The sequence below is a fragment of the Phalacrocorax carbo genome, chromosome 4 (genome assembly GCF_963921805.1).
Source record: "Phalacrocorax carbo chromosome 4, bPhaCar2.1, whole genome shotgun sequence".
NCBI classification, from domain to species: Eukaryota; Metazoa; Chordata; class Aves; order Suliformes; family Phalacrocoracidae; genus Phalacrocorax; species Phalacrocorax carbo.
Window position 1 is genome coordinate 39,645,868 of NC_087516.1, and position 17,507 is coordinate 39,663,374.

The 17,507-nt window shown below is 38.0% G+C and overlaps 1 long non-coding RNA gene across 1 annotated transcript; it reads left to right on the forward strand.

The window, feature by feature from the left end:
- Window positions 1-9,565: 9,565 nt before the first annotated feature.
- LOC135313066 (uncharacterized) lies at window positions 9,566-17,496 on the forward strand. The gene is made up of 3 exons (XR_010372654.1): window positions 9,566-14,067; window positions 16,340-16,380; window positions 17,142-17,496. It is a non-coding gene; the product is annotated as an uncharacterized LOC135313066 (long non-coding RNA).
- The last annotated feature ends 11 nt before the right edge of the window (window positions 17,497-17,507 follow it).

The following is a 17,507-nucleotide window of genomic DNA, read 5'->3' on the forward strand; positions in this document are numbered from 1 at the left end:
CTGCAGCTGAATCCACCAGCATTCATTTTTGAGAGAGGTTGGGAACACCCATGGCTTGTTTTCTAGCATGCTTATGCCGCTCTGGTAGCTAATGTATGCCTTTAGGGGCTATGAGTGCCCATGCTGAAAGGTCACGTGCACCTGACGTCACTAAGTTACTTCCTGCGTAGTCAGCTCATCTATACATGAACTTGTCTTGTCTCCATGAGACCTATGTACTATGTATAAACCTGTGGTTTAATAATTTAAGTTGCTTTTTCATTCTGAATTAGTTATCATAAATGGGTTAGTTTGTGTAAACTATTTTAATATATTGTTAATTTGACAGTATATTATAAGATTTACAGTGGTGTTCTTTAAAGATTGTTAGTAGTAGTGCTGTTCTCTTATACTTAGCAGACACATGAGATTTTTTAAGAAAGCTTTTTACAAGTACAAACGTTTGCCAAAAGTAAGCAAAAACTCTGACAGTTTCTGCTGTGGTTGAAAAAAAAGCCAAAAACAAACCCTAAATCTTACTGTTTCTGATTTCAAGGAATTTTGTATTTTTAAGTTTTAATTCTTGAACTTTTACTACAAAACAGAAAAATCTACACAGAATATGAGTATTTGGAAGTTAGTGGTACAGTTAACGCATCCTGTCTGTGAAGTTGTCGGGGGTTTTTTAAGTCCAACTGTGTTTTAAGTTCATTAGCTTCTAGCTAGCCTGCTTCTTCCTATTTCTAAAACTTCTTATCAAATTATGGCTTCATCCAATGTAGACAGAAAAAGAATCTTAGCTAAGTGGTCTGACTAATAAAGCCAACTATGCCATATTTTTGCATGCCACTGAATTGTTCATTAATAAAGAAATTTTATATGAACCCTGACAATGTTTCGTATGCATTTATTGAAGAAACCTTCCCTGGCATTTCACTCTTTGTAGGTTACCACTGAAATACGTCCTTCATCTGTAACTGCCTCAGTCAGGAATAATTCAGATTTTCAGAGAATTCAAGGTTGGTCTTTCAAATGGAATCTGCAAGTAATACTACATAAACTGGAGTGTATCTATTATCTTTTCACAGGGTGAAAATGACAGTGGTGCTGATTGCTTTTTAACTTAGAAATTCTTCTTGTAGCATTTTTTTGTTTGGGTTTAGTTATTGCATGACTGTTGTAGCTCATTAACTACTCTGTTCATCCTTGTTTTGAAACAGAATATGTGTAGGATTTCAGTTCTGTTATCTGTAGTCTCTGTGTGTGAGGAAGCATCACCGATACAGTTAATTTTTTTTTGCTCTAATATACAAGTAGTGTATTATATGTTAAGCACTGAACTACAGACACTTTCACTGGGGGAGTCTCTTCATTCCTTCCCCTAAGTTCCATTAAATTTACAGCAAACGAACATTACTGAAATGTCCATGGAGCAAGTGTGGCAGAATCTCAGGGTTTTATTATTATCTTTGGTATTACTGAGCTGCTGTGTCAGGCAGCAGACGTTTTTAGATGTTTGTGCATGTAACAATATTTGCTGTGTTTTCATTTTCTTCTTATGTTTTTTCCCCTGACAGTTGGAATCAACGTAGGTAAATGCACCTGCTGGTACAAAGCTCTCTTGGTGCAATTAGCTAATATGTTTACAGTGACAAGTGGTGGTCTGTGAAATAAAAGCAATAGCGACTTCAAAGTGTGCCCGTAGTTCAGGGAATTCCTGTTACTGGTGGTTTTTTTCTCTAGTCAGGTAGGGAAGAATCTCTGAAAGAAAAGTTTTTTATGATACTTTCCCAGGTAGAGGTTTACGGAAACAATTGTGTTGTAAAACTCGGGGTTTTATTGTTAGAAATGGTGATTTCAGAGATCTGTGTGGAAAAAACTTCCATGTTTTGGATGAATGGGAAATTTCTTGTTTTCACCCTTTGCATACTTTCCAGGCCGACTCTGAAATACATTTCAGTTCTAATTCTGTTTGTTGCTGATTATTATTTTGACTGCTGGTGTTGTGTAAAATATAAAAAGCAGTGAGGTCTGCCACTTGAAGGTAGCTGAGAAATCGGGTTGCATTTTATATTTCTACTTTCTTAGTATTTGTAATTTAAAGAGCCTAAGGAATAAGAAATTCAGTTTAGCGAGAAAACCAGTGGCCTTGGTTTATTTGAATATTCTTATGTACAGGTGGGAAGAACCTGGAACTGTTACTTTTCCAAGAGAAGCATACAGAGATTGTTATAGAACCTAACCCTCCCGACAGGAGAAAGGCTTTTGTGAAAGAGCATACACTTAAGTCTCATCTTCTGACTGCACTTGCAGACTGTATTTAGTCTTTGTAGAACGTCAGGGTAACCGAACAGGAAAAAAGCAGTGTGATACTCTGACACTTTAATTTTTTGTTTTCATTGTTATAAGATCAAAATGTTTAAGATACTTCTCTGTTGAAGGTTTAGTAGCTTGAATTCGCAATGTATATGGTCTTAGTGAGAGATGAGCTTTTTGTCAAAGACTGACAGATTTTTGTAAATTTTTTTCCTACTGAAATTACATATTTACATATAGGCATTTACATGTTACCGTCGTATTTCATAATATTGTATTAAGCAACCGTAATATTAGATCAGCTTGTAATTGCAAAACTGAAATGGGAAATATAAGCTAAGTAATTTCTCTCACATAGAATTTTAGGATCTGGATGTTTTATTGTTTGAAAGTCTGAAAAATGATGCCTTCATGTTAATTTCCACAGGTGATGTTAGCACATTCATTTTACTCATAGCCTTCACTTAAATTGCTGTATAGGTTCTCTGTTGCTGCACAGGATCTTGACAAACTGCATTCTCTTCAGCTCTGCAGGATAAAAAAGGTTTTTAAGGCAAGCTGTTTTCACTTATCACCCAAGTTCTCCTGCACCCCTTCTTGCCCCTCGCTTCTGTCCCATGCAAAAGTAATTTCATCTGAGGCCTAAAGTAGATTTTAGGATGACTTTTGCTAAGGGCTAGTAGCACATACTGCTGAAGCCATTTCACAGGAATTTCACAAAATCTACTCCGGACGAAATAGATCTATTGCTTGCCACCAACTACGGCAATTTTTAAAGTACGCTCTGGTTTGTCTAAAGCCTTCTGGCATGTATAGGCATGCTCCTTTTCCTACCTCCCACCTCTGAAATCAGAAGAATACTGGTGGGATTTTTTCCCTGTTCTCCTGCCATTAATGGTACTTTATACTTTCTTTAAATGTGTAGTTTGTTTTTGTACACATTTTCTCCATATTAATTTGCTTTCTTGTTGCTAACAGCAGACCTGTGTCATTGTAACAGCTTTCTTGACACATTCTGACTATACCCATCCAGGTTCAACTGTTGATTAACTTTCTTTCCGATGTTTACTTTGTGCGTGATGTATTATTATTGTATTGTACTGTTATTTTACCAAGCAGTAGTTGGTGGGGAGGATCCAAGTACTGGATCTTAAGGCTTCTTAAAGGTGACATAATTCCTCAAGCAGTTAGTCATTTTTCTTGATGCTTGAGAAGCCTACTGTCTGCTGTTTTGGGGGCAGGGGGGAGAGGAGGGACTTACAGGTTTTTCTGTGTTTGTAAGTACAAAAAATAATAAATACTGTATTCTCCTGAGTTAACTAATAGCAGGTTAGTGATTTAAATGCTGGCTACAGAAGTTACATTTCTGAGGGTTGAGGGAGGAGGTACTCAAACTGAGAAGCAGTATTACAGTAGATTCCAGTATCACAGCACTACAGATGTAGGACTATACTTAGCCAGATCATGAATGCTTATTGTTCGTAAGTAGATGCTTGATAGTATATGTGGTTATTTATTAAATACAATGTGACAGGCTATTTGAAAATAAAAATGGTTCTGCTGCTAGCTTAATACTACTGGATATTCATTGTTACAAGAAAAACTACGAGGCAAATTATCATAGATCATCTGTGAGGATGAAGATTGGAATGGCATGCTAATACATAGAGAAATGCAAAGGAACTGAAACCTCTCATAAATTAATGTTTTTATCTGCAGCATATTTTCAGCTGAATTTCAGCAATATTTTTCCTGAGCATGGAGGAGCAACATAGAACTGGCCGTTTCCTACTTCTGTTGCATAATCAATTCTTTATCTATGCAAGATTTTTTTTTCTGATGGATTTATAGTAATAAATTAAGTAAAGCATTATAGATTAAAAGGGTGAATGTAAAAAGTATTATAAACAGGTCTAATTCATATGCAGTCAAGTGTGTTTTGCTAATTTAGTTGTTACTGAAGACTAATTTGTATGTTATAAAGTGGAAAATACATTGGAGTAGCTGCAGTGTTAACAAACTGTAACTATTTAAATTCAGTCTTTACCCATTCTTATGAATCCGTCCACGTGAAAAGTCCTGTGATCTCACTCATCTGCAGGAGTTAGGACAATTTTTGTTACTGCTTAGCAAAAGTGCTAGCCCCACAAAATGGGTTTTTAGGGGGTAACATCACTTTTCCACGTGGGCTTAAGGATGTTAACAGCCTGTAACTGATTTCTGCAGTGCTACTTCTCCTCCCTGCCCACTGTATCTCTTTGCTGGAGGTTACTGTGCCTGTACCGGGACTGGCAGACCAGAGTGTGTGCATTCGCCCAAACAGCTTCCTGCCAGATCCAGCAGTTTAACATCTCTGACCTCCATCTCCACTTTGCACTGAGAATAGCAGATGCGTGCACCCCATTCCACTGGCTCTGCTGCGGGGTTCTGATCAAAGAGCACTAACAAACAGCTCCAGGGCAATTTGGCTGCAGCTGTTTGCTGGGAGAGTATGCATCAGAGCCCTCAGGTATGTATATAATGGCATCCTTATTCCTGTGAATTGAGCTCCTAGGCTCATAGTTACAGCAGTGGTAATAAAATCCACAAAAGCAACTGTACTGAACAAGGAACAATTAGCCAATAGTGAAGTGCAGAAGACAAGGTTGTTTTAAGCTTTGTCCATCTCTGGGTTATGGTTTCAGCTGGATAATGGTTTTGTGGCCCCGAAAGGGGTGTTACTACCTGCGTCCTCCAGTATGTGTTCTCTCTTCAGTTACGCAGTTGGTTCTGGTGAGTGTGCAGCTCCGCAAGATGGATCAGCTTGCGGGTCTGGCTGAAAACTAATCTTTTTATCTGTTTTTCAGAGTGTGAGTAAGCAAGCTGTTCTGTTTTACCATACAACCACCCAGCTGCTTATACCAAGACAAGGTAGACCACAGGAATATGTAATAGGGCACTGAGGAGCACAGGAAATTTATCCAGCTGGTGACAGCACCTACTTAGATTGGCAAAACCAGACTCTTCAAAATTTTCCTGCAGACTGAAGTAAGGTGTCTCTCTGCAGGTTTCATGATTCACCCCCAAGCGAGATGCCCATCCTACTATTTCTCCCCAGTAAAATTCAGCAAGAGACATGAGAAGTCAGGAGTTGAATCCAGGACTCCCGCTACTTCCAGGAGTATTCTCATCAACAGGCTATTATCTTCCCCATATTCTCTGTTCGGTCATGTAAATATTAATTTGCCATAGGTTTCCCATCTTCAGGATGGCAAAGCACAGGGTCTCCATACAATCTTTTTCTGATGGACTTCTCTTTGATAAAATGTGAATTTGAACTTCTGACTGAGGAGGCTTTCCAACTTAGGTCTCATACTTCAGAGCAACTGCTGTTAACTACAGTGCTTTCTGAAAATGTGAGCACCATGAATTCGGACTCCTGGGCTGGCTATTTAGTTGGAAGTTGCTGTGAAATGTGCTTTGTGTTAACACCACTGTTTTGGACAGACTACTGTATTGGGCTCCCAGGGTTTTCTGTCACAAGGATGTCTGGTTACTGAATCACAAAGAGGTTTAGGCAAGAGACAAGTGCCAATACACTCAGCAGAGCTAAAATAACATCTCCAATCACGTTTAAGAATAGAGCTATAACCCTGTAACTTAATTTGAAAAATCAAGTCTCTTTCAGAGTTGAGAATAGAAGTTTGATCTTGCATAAAGTTGTACTTGTATAACAATAATGTAGTGCCTCACTATGACAAATGTAACTGCTAGTGCCAGATAAATATTCCAACTGGCATTTATAATTGTCGCTTACGTACCTTTGGTCAGTCTTAGCTATTCATGGTATGCCAATCAGTGTCCTACTTAACCATGATGTTCTACTTTGTAGCTGTGATTTTTCCAGACTTAGCTTTTGGGAAGAACTTAAAATGCATACTAGAAGTCGAGGCAATCTGGTTATATAATAGACCATCTCATCTAAGTGCCTCTAAAGCATTTCTCACAGTGAATACCAAAATCACTGAACAATACAGAACTACTGAAGCCTTTAGTCTCTGCATGCAAAGATTAGAGTGCTCCATCCTTTGAAAGGGAAAAGTTGCCTTTTCTTGGGAAGGGCCTTTGCAGGGGATGTAGGCACCAGAGCCCAATGTTTTAACCTTTATGGGGACCTCAGTACTTTGTCTCAGGTGCTGCTTTCTAACTTGTATCCCCCATCTCCTGTATGTGCTTCAGTTAGCAGGGATGCATAAAACCAGTAACTCCTAATGTTAGGAAGCTAACAAGCTGTCGGGTTCTGGTCATTCTCTTATTCTTCTGACTGGAGGGCCTGATCCGATGAGGATGCTGGCACACGGAGTGCTGCTCAGCAGATGGCTAGAGTGAATTTGTGCATCTGTAGCTTCTTGCACTCGCTTGTTCTGACGACTGCTGCTATTTAGGAAACAACAGAGTCTATGTTCAAATAGTAACCTACCTACCTATCCTAGGACTCTGAGGCCAAAGAACCTTTTCCTCTTTTTTCTCCTATAATATGTAGCAATTCATTTATACAAGGTGAAACTGTTTCAGTAAGAAACATGAGATGGTGAGGAAGATATCACATAAAGATCTGCTACTCTAGAAAGGTGGAAGTAAGATTCCATGAGGATACACATCCTGACGTATGTCTGTTCCTCTGCCAGTATTGGTCAGGTAGTACATGGTACCAAGCATCTGGTAAGCATTTCTTGAATACCAGCAGAGCTCAGAAAATGGACTAAGTTCCTGAGCAGTTCACTAGCAGCAAGATATCAAGCGCAACATTCTGGTGAGTAAGGAACAAATGTAGATTTCTGACATCAAGAACCTTCTACCAGTGAGGTTCCTTAAGTTCCCATCTATTAAATTTCCACAGTAGTAAGTGTCTGTTCCCAAGAATGTTATAAAGGCACATGACTTAACAGTGAATGACTGACAACATACCTATCTCATGCTGAAGCACCACAGTTACAAGCTAGGCATTCTCTCATACCTATGAAATGCAGTTGAGTAGATTTTATTGTCAAACCAAATACATGAGATGACCACACTAGGCACAACCCTTCCCTTTATGCAGTCACAGTGTCATCCCCGCTGTGTGGAGAACAATACAAATCTCTTCCTTTTATGCTGTTGACAAATTTCAGTGTTTTTAGTGAAGTTCTGGCAATGTTAGCAGCCTATCCGTGGGAGAACAATTGAATAGATATCATTGTAATCTGAGTAGTTAATGAGCGAAGAGTAAATCTTCCTTACATCCAAGAATGTTTACTTCAGCCTTACCTAAAGGGTTTAGCAGGACCTGTGTTCAGATGCGATGCCTCAGAATAGGCTACCTGATAAAGCAGTGTTACAGCCTGAAGAGGAAAGTAGATGTGCTGCACGCTGGTTTAGGTGAGAGATCGTAATTGCCATATACGTTAATCGTATGGCCAAGTACGCAGGGTGTATATATGTTTCATGATATTTTATAACTGTAAGAGCTGCATTCATTAATTCTTATTGCAGGGAGTAAGGGGGAATTCTGTTTTCTTCTGCAGTCTGAATAAATATTTTCCAGAATCTCGGCTGCCTTAAACTCAACCTTTATTTGGGGACTCTTCCAAAAGTTCTAGAAAAAACATGGTTTTATCAGTTCAAAAAGTAGCTAATATTAAAAAAAAATTTCTTTAATTGTTCATGTGCCAGAGTAGAATTAATTAAACTGCCCAATTAGGGGTAGTTGGCAGGCCCATGAAGAAATTCGGGTAGAATAAATTATCATTATTATAATATATTTATCATTATGGCAAAAAAATAGGTGTGAATGGGCATAAAGGGCATTTGCAGGTCACTCCTGTTGACCTTACTGTTTAATTCCAATGCAAAAGCTTTCTACTACTTGCAACATCTAGGAAACAATATATTAACTGGATATGAACAGTATTCCCTAAGTTCGCTGCTTTCAAGAAAGCACGACAAAGCAAGATAAACATTCTAAAGAACCCGATCTTAAAAGCAGCGGGAGTTAGTTGGGTGTGCCTTTCATTTTCAGAGCTGGTGCAGCTGTGCCCTTTTAGCACTGAACAGCTAGTATGAACGGTTCTCGGCTCACTCGGCGTGGGCAGCCCCGCAGCCTGCTGCCGGTTGGTGGCTGAGCCTGCAGGACCGACCGCCAGAGGAGGAGCAAAAGCTGAGCGCTGCAGATTCTGTTTTCTGCCCAGTGTCATTCTTGTTCCTAAGAAACAATCCCAACCTCAGTTACAAGTTTTTCATCAGTAATTTCTTCAATCAAGCAGCCTAAGCAATCTGCAAATATAGATTGAATATAATCACCTAAGCTGTCATTAAGGGATTCATCTCAATCAGCAGAGCCTGCTAGCTGATTGTCACCCAAAACCTTGCAATTAACACAATGACTAGTATTTTTGACAAAATAGCCGAGGGTGGCTTGATTAATAGTGCTATCTCAGGAATGGCCTTTTCCAGTATTTATTACCACCAAAGCTGTCAGTCCTGCGTACCGTGTTATTCTGAAGAGACTTTACAACAGATACAGCTAAATGGCTATATGTAAGACGGGCTTTATCTGGCTTCTGGAGTTTTAAGTAACAAAGTTCAAGTGCTTTAATATTTTCATGTGCTTCATGTATTGATATAACAATAAATTAAAGTTAATCCATCTTGTGCAATGAATCAGAGGCTTTAAACTGAATTTGAAATGAACGTATACTAGGGAACAGCCAAACCTAGATTGTGTGGAGCCGCGAGGGGCAAAAAAAGTTGCTTGAATTGCAGTTGATTATTGTTATCAGGGGCTGCGTTCAGTACTGCAGCACCTGATTTATTACATTCAAACTACATCCATACAATCACATAGTGAGCTGGGATTTGCTAAACAAAGTTAGTGTTAGGTTAGTAACTAAACCACCTTCTTCCCCGCCTTTGTGTGCACTACGGTTTCAGGGTTTTATTTTCCCCCGCCTGAATTCCACCTTCCGTTTTGTCCCATAACTGCTTTACTCTTTCTATTTTAACCCATAACTACATAATTCCTGTCCATCAAGGCAAATTATAATTAGCAAAATATAAATAGCTGAACCTTCTGTAGTTACTGTAGTATCTGCATACCTGAATAGTTCCATGGCAAGTGTATAGGATTTCTTTTATGCTTATGGCTCATTCTGCATCGCTGTGTACAAACAGGCAAAGTCAGGCCTTCGAGGGATACTTTGAACAGTTACACCTTGCTTTAAACAGCTGATCTTTGTCAGTATTGATCTCTGGGGGAGTCCAAGAACCTTTCGCAGCCAGCATCAGGACGACATGTTTAATACATTTCTAGCGAAAAAGGAAACCCTTTTCCTGGTGTGATTATGTACTTTTTTGATTTCTAATTCCTTTTGAGTGGTTGCGTATCTCTGACAGAGATACAAAAGTTTCTAAGGTAACTTTCTGAAACCTGTTCTTATTGTGAACTTCCTGTATTTTGTTGCTGCTACTTCTAGAATCTGATACTGGATTAACGTACTTATAGTCATCCTGAGTAATTTATGGGAAAAACAAATCACTTTTTTTAAATTAAAGAATTCAGTTTTATTGAAATACAACTTTGAGAAGTTGCGCTACTATAATAGTAAAAATTTCTGTTCTGATCTACATGGAGTGAGTTCCTGTGTTTAAGACAAGTATTTGCTGAAAGGCTGCTTTTGTATAAAAGCAGTTATTTTGTATTTGTAAAGCTTTGTCCTATTAGCCTATTTTAGACTGATTAAAAATAAGCACATCCTATTTTTCCTGTGACGATGAAGTGTAACATGAGACACCGCACACGTTTCTGCGTGATGATGTGTAGTGTTACAATACGAGGTAATGACTGAACTTTGGAGAGGAGCTGAGGAGTGCAAATAACAAGAGCCAGCAGAGAAAGCAAAGGATAAACTATATATTCTATGTATATGTGTGGTGTATGATGGACACGGACTCTGCAGGGTGTAGGCACAGAATCACTTTATTATAAAATTCTCTAATTATATATAGCATTTCAGTGAAGGGGAGGCCCCTTCACTCCCCAGTCACCACCCGATTCATGTTCCCGGTATGGCTTGATGCTTTTATCTTCGGTTGCTTCTGGCAGGAGCTTGACTCTTGTTTCTCAGCTCCTTATCTCCGGAATTTAGCCAGCCACCTGTTGTTTGCAAACCGCTGGAACATGCAGAGCTTGCTCTGTACGTGTCCTTTTTTTGATCCATCATCCTTGGCCGTTTCAGCAAACAGGCTGAAGCTGCATATTTCTCATGCCGTTTTTATTAAACAAGACGTTGCTCTCCACATGTATGGTAACGTAAAGAAAGCCAATAACGGTAAGTCCGTTATTTTTCTAGTTTCTTCTGTGTACAAATGGATTTTGTACATTGCTTGTGCATTCTCATATTGAGTGCATTTTTTACTTTTATACTGTTCAACTACAAAGCCCAGTATTTGCTTAAATGTTATTTCTTAGTTACAATAAAGTTACACCTTTATCTTCAAGACCACTTCATGTGGAAAGGCTGTCCCTAAGTAGAACCCACCACCTTTGCCTTCTGAGTGGAACTTTCACTAAATGGTGTGTTCACTTCCATAGACTCTGCAGTACTGCTGTAGTGATGAGCTTAGATTTTATATTGTACGCTTGCTCTTCAAATGTAGTCTAGATTTAAAATGGAAATCTAAATTTAAGCTTCCATTTATATTTTGTAACTTTAGTGTTTTTCTAAAGACATTTCAAAGCTTTCATTTTTATGTTTAAGATCATCCTGAAGTTCTAGAACTTATTAATATTTTATTAAATACGTGCTTAATTTTTAATCCAACTTGTTTCTTTTTGGTTAAAACCTTAGGTTTTTTTCTGGTATAGAATTATTTAGACCCTGAGAAATGTAGTCTGAATTATTTTTATGAGAGCCTATACATTGGGGTTTTTTTTCTCCAGTTGTTCTTAATGGACACTGCCGTATGTTTGAAATAATATTAGCTTGGGGCTATATTCTGCTCTTCAACAGAGTCGCCTAGCTGGAGCAAAAGCGCCTCGCAAATGCTGCCTAACTGGGCTGGGGGTGCCAAAGCTCGTTATCCCTGTGTGGTGCTGCATTGTGTTCTCCGGATAAAGATTAAAATACATTTCCCAGTTTGCCCAGTTCAAGTGGTTTTTTTTTTCCTTTTCCATATTACAGTATCCTGACCTTTAATAAATTATGAGGGGTTTTTTTGCATGTCAAATCATAACTGTCACTATGATCAAGTATTTCCTGGGCCAGAATGAGAGAAGTTATGTTTGAAGGAAATATCCACAAAGAATTTTAGATTAATTGCATCTGGAGGAAGATGAGTGGACATCAATACACTTAAACTGATTAAAGGAGCATAACAAATCCACCTGACTTCTGCGGAAGGGTAGGCTACATGATTACTGTAATCCTTTCTAGATTCAGGTATATGTGAATAGATCCCTCTAAGGAATATGATTCTGTCAAAAGTGCAATATATAGAAACAAATTTTTCATTTGCAGTGATCATGAACTTTTACCTCATCTGTCTTTCTGGATCCTATGATCAAAATGTGAGGGCGGCTCCTATTCAAGTTGCTGCCTAGTGCATGACATGTATGCAGATTGCTTCAAAATCCGCTTTTGCTCTGCATAAACTATAAACTAGTGGAATACAGGTGAGTTCTTATCCAAAGATGTGATGTTCAAGCTGCATGGCAAGGCCCACTTCAAGTACTGAATTTTTGGAGCTGGCTGGGATCAGCCAGGAGCACAGACCTGTCGGCAAAATTTATGCATAGGCCAGTTTTTAATCTAGTGAAAAGTGCAGTTGGATATACTCATAATCTGAGATTAAAGCCCATTTAATCTGAGCACAGAGCATTTGGATTGCAGTTAATTTGTTCAGCTGATCTAAAATATAGATGGAGATAACACAGGTTGGTGTGAAAGACCACAGAGCTGAAGCTGATAGCTGAAGGAAGGGCTTAAGTTTCAGCTCTATTTGTAGCCAAGCCAGTTGAATGGGCCTTCTCCTGCCAAAACAGAGGAACCCTGGCTTCACTTTTCCCTTCAGTGTTCTGAACTACACGGTTTCATCCCATCTTTAAGCTGGGTTCTGCTGCTCATCAGCGAGAGGTCTTTTTTGGCCAACTCTCAGTTGAGGCATCACCTGAAACCTTAGTACTGAAAGAAGGCTAGGGTTGTTAGGACCTTTTCACATGACAGTCATGTTTGAAGTTGATTTTATAATAAAAACCGTAAAGCATACGAACTCTGCAGGGACCTGCACTTTGTATAGGAATGGCAGTTCAATAAGCTAAATGACTGAGGCACTGACTATGTTTAGACAATCCTGTGTATGCTTTAATTCTACTCACTCGTAAGTGCGCTTGTTGCATTTTTAATACGCTTTTAGCTGGAAAATAGTTTTATCATTGGGTTCTCTCCTTGGATTGGATTTTATTTTGTTGTTCCATTAAAATGAAGTATAGCACATTTCCACACTTTTGTAAATGGATTTTGAATGTATGTTTTGAATATTCAAGTAAAAATTGGAGATCATAAACAATCTTTCAGGCATTAGAGGAATAAAAAGACAGACACGCAGCATATTAAGTTACAGCAGATGCTGAACTCCAGCTGTCATCAGCAAATGTCAACACAAGTGTAGCTGACAGCAAGGAAACTGCCCAGTGCACAAAGGTACAAGAAAAATGTTGAAAAGAGTTTTCAGGCTCCTCGAGATTTTGTTCAGAGAAACACGGCCTACAGTTGCTGTGAAGGCCATGAAAGACTGCAATACCTTTTGATTCCTTGTGAAAGATATTTGGCCACTAATGCTGAACAGTCATACAGACACTAAGGAAAGGATGGCATCTTGCACTTCTTTGAAAGTCCCCTTCCCCCATCAAGCTAAAACACTCTTACTTACGTTTTCCATTCCAGAAAAGCAAGTGAGAACTAGCACCATTTTACACAGGAAGGTGGATGCAGAAATAGTTGTAATTCTAAAGATCTGTAGTCTTTACAGTAAAGATCTGTGACATAGTCATGTCTCCAAATTTAATTTTCGGTGTAAATTTATTTCTCCCTCAGTGGACCACTAATATAAGACCATTGCTTCAGCCCTCAATCTATTTGCAGAATTCGTACTGCCATTAAATGGTAGTTGTGCACGTACGTATAGATTAAGAATGTCTGTCTGTAACAAATAGCTGGTTATAGAAGTACTTTAAATAAGGGCATAAAGGCATGAAAACTGGCATAAAAATCTGTTGATTCTAACCGGCGTGTCACAAATTGGAAAATACACGTTACTGTGAAAGTGAAAGATACACACTGCCTAAACTTACTTAAACTCCAATAGTAACTAAAGTGCTACCATAAAGCAGAAATTGGGTATGGCATTAGCTTTTTCTAGGTTTAAAATTTTTACTTCACAATTTGCGTGACCTTGATTTGATCCTCTAAAAAACTGCATTTTGCAGCATCTCAGCTCAGAGAGCTTTATGAGATTTGCTTTGTGGTATATAAAGCCAGAAAAAGTGTTTTCATCATAAGGTTAAAGACAAGTTTCTGTTATGAGTCATGCTATCACTTCGTAATGTTAATGTTTAACAATAGCTTTCTAAAAATTTTAAGAGTACTTAGAAGTCAGCTATACTGGAAGACATTATTACAGAACCGCTGCCATCACCACCTTGTTCAGAATGCATCCAGTCAAAGGAGCTTGTGAGCCTGTCAGTCCTAACAGCTTCCTGTAAGTAGACCCCGGCAAGACACCCCATTTCTCTTAGCTGTGTATGGGTACAGGTTAAAGCAACAACTCTCTGTCAGAACCCTAAGGTCTTTAAAAAGGACTGTATTTTTGAAAAGCTATTTACATTGGATTTTATGAGGAATATAAATGACAGAAAATGTTCAGGGTAGACAGTTCCCTCTTTTAACTTAGGCGTTGTTATTCTCTTTAGTCTGCGCAGTTGATGGCACGCAACACAAACCATTAAAATGCGTAAGCCAGATATGAATCTGAAATAAGTGTTCCATCACTTGCACTGTAATAGATGAATCAGTGTGAAAAAATAAACACATTTGTAAACTATTAGGACAAAAGCCAAAAATCAGGACTTTTGTCTTGAGCAAACACAGGAGATCCTTTCAAGAACTATCCACTGTTTTGCAGCTTTGGTTGCAGAATCTTTTTGAAAGGTTGAGAGGGGGGATCTATTCCAAGATAAATTTTCTTGCCAGCCTTTTTTTTTTTTTCTTCATCAAAACCCTGTGTAACCAGCTATCGGCCACGACTTGTTAAAGAAGTTACATAGTGCTGTCCTCTCCATGAGGAAGAGAAAACAAAAGAAGTTAAAATAATTTAAAAAGCAGTGTTTGCAAAAGCATAAAGTTATGCAGAGGCAGCTGGTGAATTAGAATTCCCCATCTCTTGCTTAGTCTCTTACTTCACTGGAGTGGAGACACGTCAGATTCCCCCATGTGCTAGTTCACTCTGATGAGCTCAGGGCATCTGTGGCCTTTGTTATTTCCATTTCTGCCTTTTCTCACTTTGTGATGTTATACAACCAGGATGTATCATAAGCAAATTTAGGCTCATATAAATATATGACTCCTTCTAAAGAGATGCCCAAGGGAACACACTCCACAAACTTTTGAGGTTTATAGCTTAAATGGGTGGTATTTGTAAGGGAGACATAAGATTAGAATTAAATAATTTATAATCTTGTTATTTAATGTATAGCATAATAGCCGTAGCAATGTAAAAGAGCAGATAAGTTCCTCTTGATATTAGCATACCCTACTTCCATGAGGTTTAGGGAAGAGGTACTAGTCCCAAAACTGAGTGTTAGGTGGTAATCTAATCTCTAAATTGAAAGCATTGTTTATTAAATAAATATTTCTCCATAAAGAAAACTTTCACGTTGCACTCCTTTAATAGCCATACCTTGCCCTGTGGCTCCTGCCTTAGTTCCTGTTTAAACAACCTAAATTTATTTTTACACATTTCAGAATTCCTCTCAAACATTTTACATTTTATCTGCTAGATGACATCTCTTGCTTGAACTTGAGCTAAATATCCATCTCCTGAAACAACTGTTTGTCCAAAACACTGATATCATCAATCAGTGATACAATCATTCTGAAACACCTTTAGAGAGACTTAGATGCTCAGAATTCTTAACCGGTTTTATTGCAACTTCATGCATAATCAGAGACTTTATAAAATCTCTAATTTGCAATCTCACTGGTAAATAGTGAAGTACAGCTGTTACAGCTACTTACCTGCAGCCAGCTTTGGTTACTTCAGCGGGGTACGCTATGCTAGACCATTACATTACGTTTGAGATGATAAATACAAGTTATTGCATGCTAACATTTGTAGTTAGGCTGAAAGTACTTAGAAAGGAATTAGTTAATACAAAAAGTAACTTTAAAAACAAAACACAGCTTTTATTTGAGATGAAACTTCTACTATAGTAATAGTAAGATTTTTAATGTAGGTTATTTCTCATGTTTTTTAAATTTTTACGCTTTGGGAGAAATGACTTGTTGAACAGATAAAGCAATAACCAGACCAAAATATTTTATTTTAAACACTTTCCCTTAGTTTAGTCCTTAGTTTAAGCGGGATGTACTACTCATTTCAATAAAGAACTTGGATTTTGCATCCTCAGAGGGTAAATGCACCTTAGACAGCACTGCTCCACTCTCCAGGTTAACTTTCCATATTGATTACATGCTTTTTTTAAAGAAGTTACATGTTCTAGAAATAGAAGAACAGAAAAAGGAAGGTGCAGTAGCTAATAAAAGCAGTTAATCCTTCAAAACTTGTGTTACATGTAAACAGATACTCACATCTTGTCTAAGATTAAAAAAAAGACATAACAGCCCAGCTGTTATCTTTGAAGTGTCAAAGTTTGAAAAAGTCATTTAACATCCAGCTTCAGTGAGATCCTAACATTTGTTGACTGCAAGTGATCAAAAATGGTTGTATTTCTTTTTGATTTTTTCATGTTTAGGTGAAATACTGAAGATTTATCCCTGTGCAAAACATCCAAAAGTATGTACAATTTAAAAATAATCAGATACTTTATCATAGTAATCAATTGTACAAATGCAAGTGACGAACTGGTTAGATAGCATTTTTAAAGATTTAGATGTATGAGCACAAGCTAGCAGTGCCATATCATTGTAACAAGCATCGTATAAAAAGATGGCAATGGTAAGTCAGCCTTCACCACGTGAAGTAGCTTGTTTTGTTCTCAGGTGGAGTTCTGTACTCCATTTTAAAAAACTGGCTTCATGAAAGATGTGTATTATTTGGAAAGAGTCCAATGAGCAACATAAGGATTATAGTTTCTAGAATCTAATTAGAAAATATTTCTTTCATGTAAGCCAAGTTTTAAAAGATTTGAAAGGTATCAAACACTTCTGAAAAGAGGAAGAAAAAAGCCTCTGAATTTGTGTTGGTTTGGGCAAGCATTAATTGGTTTCACTTGCACCATGGCATGGAAGATTTAAATTGGACTGAAGTTCCACAGCTTTCTCAGGAAAATTAGGTAGTCCTTCCCGCTAAAAAAAAAAAAAAAAAAAAAAAAAAAAAAAGGAGGGAGTCAGCTCTCAGAAGTGACACAATTAATTCTCAAGTATTTACACAGGCTGAAGGACCATTCACAGAAGCTTTTAAACCTGTTTCATCTCACACATTTTTTTTGGTGGGAAGCAATGCTACTTCCCATTACTTTCTTTAAAAACTGATTGTTAGCTGAACAAGTTGTGAAGCTATGGCCATATCTTCATTAGTTTCATCTACTTCCACAGATTTGAAGAACTCCGTTCCTGCTTTACTTCACATGTGATAGCTTAGCATATTCTACTCCTTTCCCCCTTGCTTTGTCAGATAGTGGTAAGAGAAGCAAATGGAAACTGAGTTTTCACCACATAAGATGTATGGTTTTATTATGAATTACACGTGGATTAGGGGAAAAAGTTCAGCAGCAACTAGAATAAAACATTAAGACCTGGACTTAAAATATGTGATTAAGAAAACTGCAGAGCCATGCTATTAATTTTAGGGCAGTTTTTGTCTTTGTTTTCCACATCTAAGCAAGGTCACACACTCAACTATGGTAACATCCAAAGAGTACACTCCGTTACTGTTTCAGATTAAGCTCTGAGGAAATAAAG